At 41.6% G+C, this 5,940-nt stretch overlaps 1 long non-coding RNA gene across 1 annotated transcript; it reads left to right on the plus strand.

The window, feature by feature from the left end:
- The first annotated feature begins 612 nt into the window (after nucleotides 1-612).
- On the plus strand, nucleotides 613-5,882 carry LOC116989737. Its single transcript, XR_004416307.1, has 3 exons — nucleotides 613-860; nucleotides 3,507-3,564; nucleotides 5,836-5,882. It is a non-coding gene; the product is annotated as an uncharacterized LOC116989737 (long non-coding RNA).
- The last annotated feature ends 58 nt before the right edge of the window (nucleotides 5,883-5,940 follow it).

Below are 5,940 nucleotides of genomic sequence, written 5' to 3' on the forward strand. Positions count from 1 at the left end.
ATAGATAGATAGATAGATAGATAGATAGATAGATAGATAGATAGATAGATAGATAGATAGATAGATAGATAGATAGATAGATAGATAGATAGATAGATAGATAGATAGATAGATAGATAGATAGATAGATAGATAGATAGATAGATAGATAGATAGATAACAAGATAGAGAGAGAGATAGGGAAATATAGAGATGGAGAGAGAGGTAGATATATATATATATTTAGAGAAAGAGGGAGAGAGATAGAGCGAGAGCCTGTATGTCATCTGCGAGGTAGAGTCCATGTTCCACGTGTATATGGAGTGTGTGAGGTTGCTGCCCATGTACGAATATCTGAAGGGGCTGCTCCTCAAGTTCTGGTTACATTTTAGTCCCATGATCCTGGTGTTTGGGCACAAGGCAGGGAGTGGGGAGGGCCGGCCTCAGCCCCACCCGCTCCACTCGGCCCCATCGGCTACCCTTGGCTCCGCCCGCTCCCCCGCTCCCCTCGGCCCTGCCCGCTCCCTCGCTCCCCTCGGCCCCGCCCGCTCCCCTCGGCCCCACCATGCCATGCCTCCCGTGGGGCTATGGGTTAGTGGTGCAATATTGCATTGTGGAACGGGTTGCGTTGGGGGACCAGGCCTACCGTGTGACAGGGACCCATTGGGGAACAAACCCAACAGGTCTGCACTTGGTCTAGTTATTCTTATTTTTTGTTATTTTGGGCGAAGTTCACCCCTTCTGTCTCACTTTTACTTTTGTTACTATCTTCATTTTTTTGCTATTGTTTTGGGCGACGTTTTGATTGAGTTTTTCAGCGAGTCGAGCAAGCTGCAGACCTTAACTTGGCTGGTGAGCACCTGGATCAGGATGGTGTGCAGGTAGAAATTAGTTTATCTTGGGCATAGACACTGTGGGCCGAAGGGCCGGCTCCTGTGTACTGCTCTGGGTTGTGTTTTGTTTTTGTTTTGTAAACGGTGCAGGAGGAGGCCATTAGGCCATTTGAGCCAGCACCGCCATTCATTGTGATCATGGGGGGCGGGGTGGGGTGGGATTGTGAGCGCACATTCCAGGTGGGGCAAGAGGAAGAGAGAGATGGGCGAGGGGGGGGGGGGGGAGTTGCAAAGAGAAGTGTCATATCTAGCTCTGATTTAATTTAATAAATTGTGTTCTTGGCTTTGATAGCAATTGATTTTTATGATTGCTGCATTTAACTACAGAGTTCCCATGTCTGTTTGTGAAAAATATGGTTGAGAAATGGTTGCTTATAACTTAGATAATCAGTAGAGAGATCTGCCAGTAAATGGATCTGTTAAAGATAAAGAGGTGGTATCAATCTGACAACAAAGGATCATTTAGCATCAGTGGACTCTCGACTGATGTGCTGAGTGTCCATTCATCATTTCCTATGTTCAAGATCTGCCAGCCTTGATATAACGCACCTGGGGGAGAGAGGGAGAGAGGGAGAAAGGGAGAGAGGGAGAGAGGGGGAGAGAGGGGGAGAGAGAGAGAGAGAGAGAGTCAGCCTCTTTCTCTTCTTCCGTCAGCTTGCCTTATCATCATTGTTATCATGGAACAATGATATGACAAGCTATATAATGTCATAGTTTCCATAGCTACTCTACTTGGTAATGGAAACAAGTAGCGTAGCGATGGAAATTATGAGATTCAAAGAAGAGGAAGTAAACATTTTTGAAAAATATAAATGTGGATAAGTCTCCAGTCCTGACAGGATATTCCCTAGGACATTGAGGGAAGTGAGTGTAAAAATAGTAGGGGCTATGACAGAAATATTTCAAATGTCATTAGAAACGGGAATAGTGCCAGAGGATTGACGTACTGCGCATGTTGTTCCATTGTGTAAAAAGGGTTCTACGAGTAAAGTTAGCAATTATAGACATGTTAGTTTGACGTCAGTGGTGGTAAAATTAATGGAAAGGACACTTAGAGATAATATATATAAGCATCTGGATAAACAGGGTCTGATTAGGAACAGTCAACATGGATTTGTGCCTGGAAGGTCATGTTTGACTAAATTTCTTGAATTTTTTGTAGAGGTAACTCGGGAAATTGATGAGGGTGAAGCAGTGGTTGTTATCTATATGGACCAGTTAGGCCTTTGACAAGGTTCCTCATGGAAGGTTGGTTAAGAAGGTTCAATTGTTGGTAATTAATGGTGGAGTAGCAAGATGGATTCAACAGTGGCCGAATGAGACATGCCAGAGAGTCATGGTGGATGGCTGTTTGTCAGGTTGGAGGCCGGTGACTAGTGGGGTGCCTCAGGGATCTGTGTTGGGTCCACTGTTGCTCGTCATATACATCAATAATCTGGATGATGGTGTGATAAATTGGATTAGTAAGTATGCAGCTGATACTAAGATAAGTGGTGTTGTGGATAATGAAGTAGATTTTCAAAGTCTACAGAGAGATTTAGGCCATTTGGAAGAGTGGGCTGAAAGATGGCAGATCGAGATTAATGCTGATAAGTGTGAGGTGCTACATCTTGGCAGGACAAATCAAAATAGGACGTACATGGTAAATGGTAGGGAATTGAGGAATGCAGTTGTACAGAGGGATCTAGGAATAACTGTGCACAGTTCCCTGAAGGTGGAATCTTATGTAGATAGGGTGGTAAAGAAAGCTTTTGGTGTGCTGGCCTTTATAAATCGGAGCATTGAGTATAGAAGTTGGGATGTAATGTTAAAATTGTACATGGCATTGGTGAGGTCAATTCTGGAGTATGGTGTACAATTTTGGTCGCCTAATTATAGGAAGGATGTCAACAAAATAGAGAGAGTACAGAGGAGATTTACTAGAATGTTGCCTGGGTTTCAGCAACTAAGTTACAGAGAAAGGTTGAACAACTTAGGTCTTTATTCTTTGGAGCGCATAAGGTTAAGGGGGGACTTGATAGAGGTCTTTAAAATGATGAGAGGGATAGACTGAGTTGACGTGGATAAGCATTTCCCATTGAGAGTAGGGAAGATTCAAAGAAGAGGACATGACTTGAGAATTAAGGGACAGAAGTTTAGGGGTAACATGCGGTGGAACTTCTTTACTCAGAGAGTGGTAGCTGTGTGGAATGAGCATCCAGTGGAAGTGGTGGAGGCAGGTTCGATTTTATCATTTAAAAATAAATGGGATAGGTATATGGACGGGAAAGGAATGGAGGGTTATGGTCTGAGTGCAGGTAGATGGGACTAGGGGAGAATAAGTGTTTGGCACGGACTAGAAGGGCCGAGATGGCCTATTTCCATGCTGTAATTGTTATATGGTTATATGTCCTGACTGAGAGGCTTTGTTGCAGTAACCCAGTAGACAAATGCATTCTTGGGTGTCTTTCCTTTGAGAACCACCAACTTACAAGAGGTACAGCTGTATCAATAGCTGACGACTTGACTTGACGACTTGAAATGAAGTATCGGAAATCAGTGATGGCATTTCCAGCATAAATATTGACTGGGAATTAATTAATTAAAATGTTAAAATTATTAAAAATATGTATATTTTTCTCTTTGTAAACGCAGTGGAAAGGAAGAAATTAATAAACCAAACACAAGTAGAATATTGAAAATCATGAACTTGGTGGTTAGTGATATAGATGCACAAATTGTTTTAACATCAATCAATTTGAATAACATTCATATCAATTTCTAAAGTGAAGTTTTCAGTGAATGTATACGTAGTTTATTAATTCTAAACTAACGCTATCTATAATAAAACGGAGGTAAAATTCACGTTATAGGAGTAGAATTGGGCCATTTGGCCCATTGGGTCCACTGCCATTCAATCATGGCTGATCTCTGCCTCCTAATCCCATTTTCCTGCCTTCTCCCCATCTAACTTGACACCCGTTCTAATCAAGAATTTGTCTATCTCCACCTTAAAAATATCCACTGACTTGGTCTCCACACCCCTCTGTGGCCAAGAATTCTACAGATTAAATTCCATGTGACTAAAGAAGTTCTTCCACCTCCTCTTTCTAAAAGAGCGCCCTTTAATTCCGAGGCTATGACCTCTGGTCCAAGACTCTCCCACCAGTGGAAACATCCGCTAGCTTGGGACTGGATGTTAAGTATCCCAACAGGGTTTGGGAGGATGCTACTAGCTAGAGACAGACAGATCAAAATCCTGGGAACAGATGAACAAAGAAACACTGAAAATGGTCACATGATGAACATCTGGTGAGAACAGAGCAGCACGTAATTTAATTGCTAGGCAGTATAGCCTTGTGAAGATAAGGTGGCTGGGAACGGCCATTTTGAAAAGGAACTGTCGGATGAGAATGAAAATGTTGATAAGGAACGAAGATGCGTTTTGTTTATTCAGCCCTTGGATGAGTAACAACTCAAAATGATTGACTTTAGAATTGTGAGAGTCTTGGGTTTGAACAAAGGCTTCCTTTAGGAGATTGAAGGAAAATGAGTATAAAAGAAGGGCGGTCTGAGACATGGGCAGCGGCAACCATCACAAAAAGGAGGGACCTGAGTTCAAAGCTCAGAGAAGACAAACCCCCTACCAACAGAGTGAATCTGTCCAATTCATTCAACTTTGTGATTTAATTTAAGAAATGATAAGTTGAAATAGTAAAGTAAAGGAGAAGTTATTAGAAGTCAAGTATTTGCATGCATGTTTTAAGTTACTCGTGTTAATAAAGATTGCTGTAATAAACAAAATTAAACCTAAATAAACCTAAATTAAATAAGAGTCTTGTTTGACACGTCAGTTGATACCCTGTAAAAATAATAGGATCACCAATCCTTTCCACATACACTCGATCTATGCCTTTCATTATTCTGTAAGTTTCAATGTGATCCCCCTCATCCTTTAAAACTCCAGCAAGTAGAGGCCCAGTACTGTCAAGCGCTAGTGTATTAACCCACTCATTCCTGAATCATTCTTGTAAAAATCCTCTAGACCTTCTCCAGAGCCAGCACATCCTCAGATGTGGGGCCCAAATTTGCCCACAGTACTCCAAATGCAGGCTGACCAGCGCCTTATAGAGCTTCAGCGATGCATCTCTCCTTATAGAGCCTGATAGAGTCTCAGCATTACATGTTTTGCGTAAAGGTTTATAGTTGAATCTGCCGACCACTCTTTTCACTTTTATTGATTAAGACTAATTTCCTTCCATTTCTCATTCTCACTGGCTTTTTGTTCTCTCGTATACCTGTATTATTTCTTTAGGGCAAGCTTTTAAGGAATTATTTAACTTCTCTGCCATTCCACAGCTTTAATTCTCCTGTCTCTGCCTGTAAAGGCCCACACCTGCCATATTTAGCATTTTCCTCCTGCTGTCCATTTTATGTTCTCACCATTCGAGGCATGGAAACTGGCCTTTCGGCCCACCTTTTCCTTGCCACGCAAGATCTTTTCTATTCCCATTTGCTCACATTTGGCCCATATCTCTTCTAATCTTTCCTATCCACATGTGCTTGTCCAGGTGTTTTTTAAATGCTGTTATAGTACATGTTTTTACTATCTACTCTGGCAGCTCCTTCTATATACGCACCACCCTGTGGAAATGGTCGACCCTCCAGTTCCTCTTGAATATTGCCCCTCACCTTAATTCTATGTCCCCGGGTTCTTGATTTCCCCTACTCTGTATAAAAGGCTGTGAATTCATTCTCATGATTTTGTACACCTTGTCTTGTATTTCATCTGGCATTTCTTTATCAATTTATTGATTCTTCTTTGAGTTTTAAATGCTCCCATTCTTCAGGTCAAAAACTATATCTGACAACTTATGTGTTTGTTAACACTCTCTTTAATTCCTCATGCCAGCCATGAATAATTCACTGTTTTTTGTTTGTTTTTGTGCATACAAATACTTTTCTTTATTGTTCTTGATGTCAGATCAAAGGGAAGATAATGTGGCCTACAAGAAAATGCGAAGTTGTGCCCTTTGAAGCTTATCGCGGAATTGAAGAACTTGGTGAAGCAATTCCACACATTATGCAG

The sequence above is a fragment of the Amblyraja radiata genome, chromosome 29 (genome assembly GCF_010909765.2).
Source record: "Amblyraja radiata isolate CabotCenter1 chromosome 29, sAmbRad1.1.pri, whole genome shotgun sequence".
Classification (NCBI taxonomy): Eukaryota; Metazoa; Chordata; class Chondrichthyes; order Rajiformes; family Rajidae; genus Amblyraja; species Amblyraja radiata.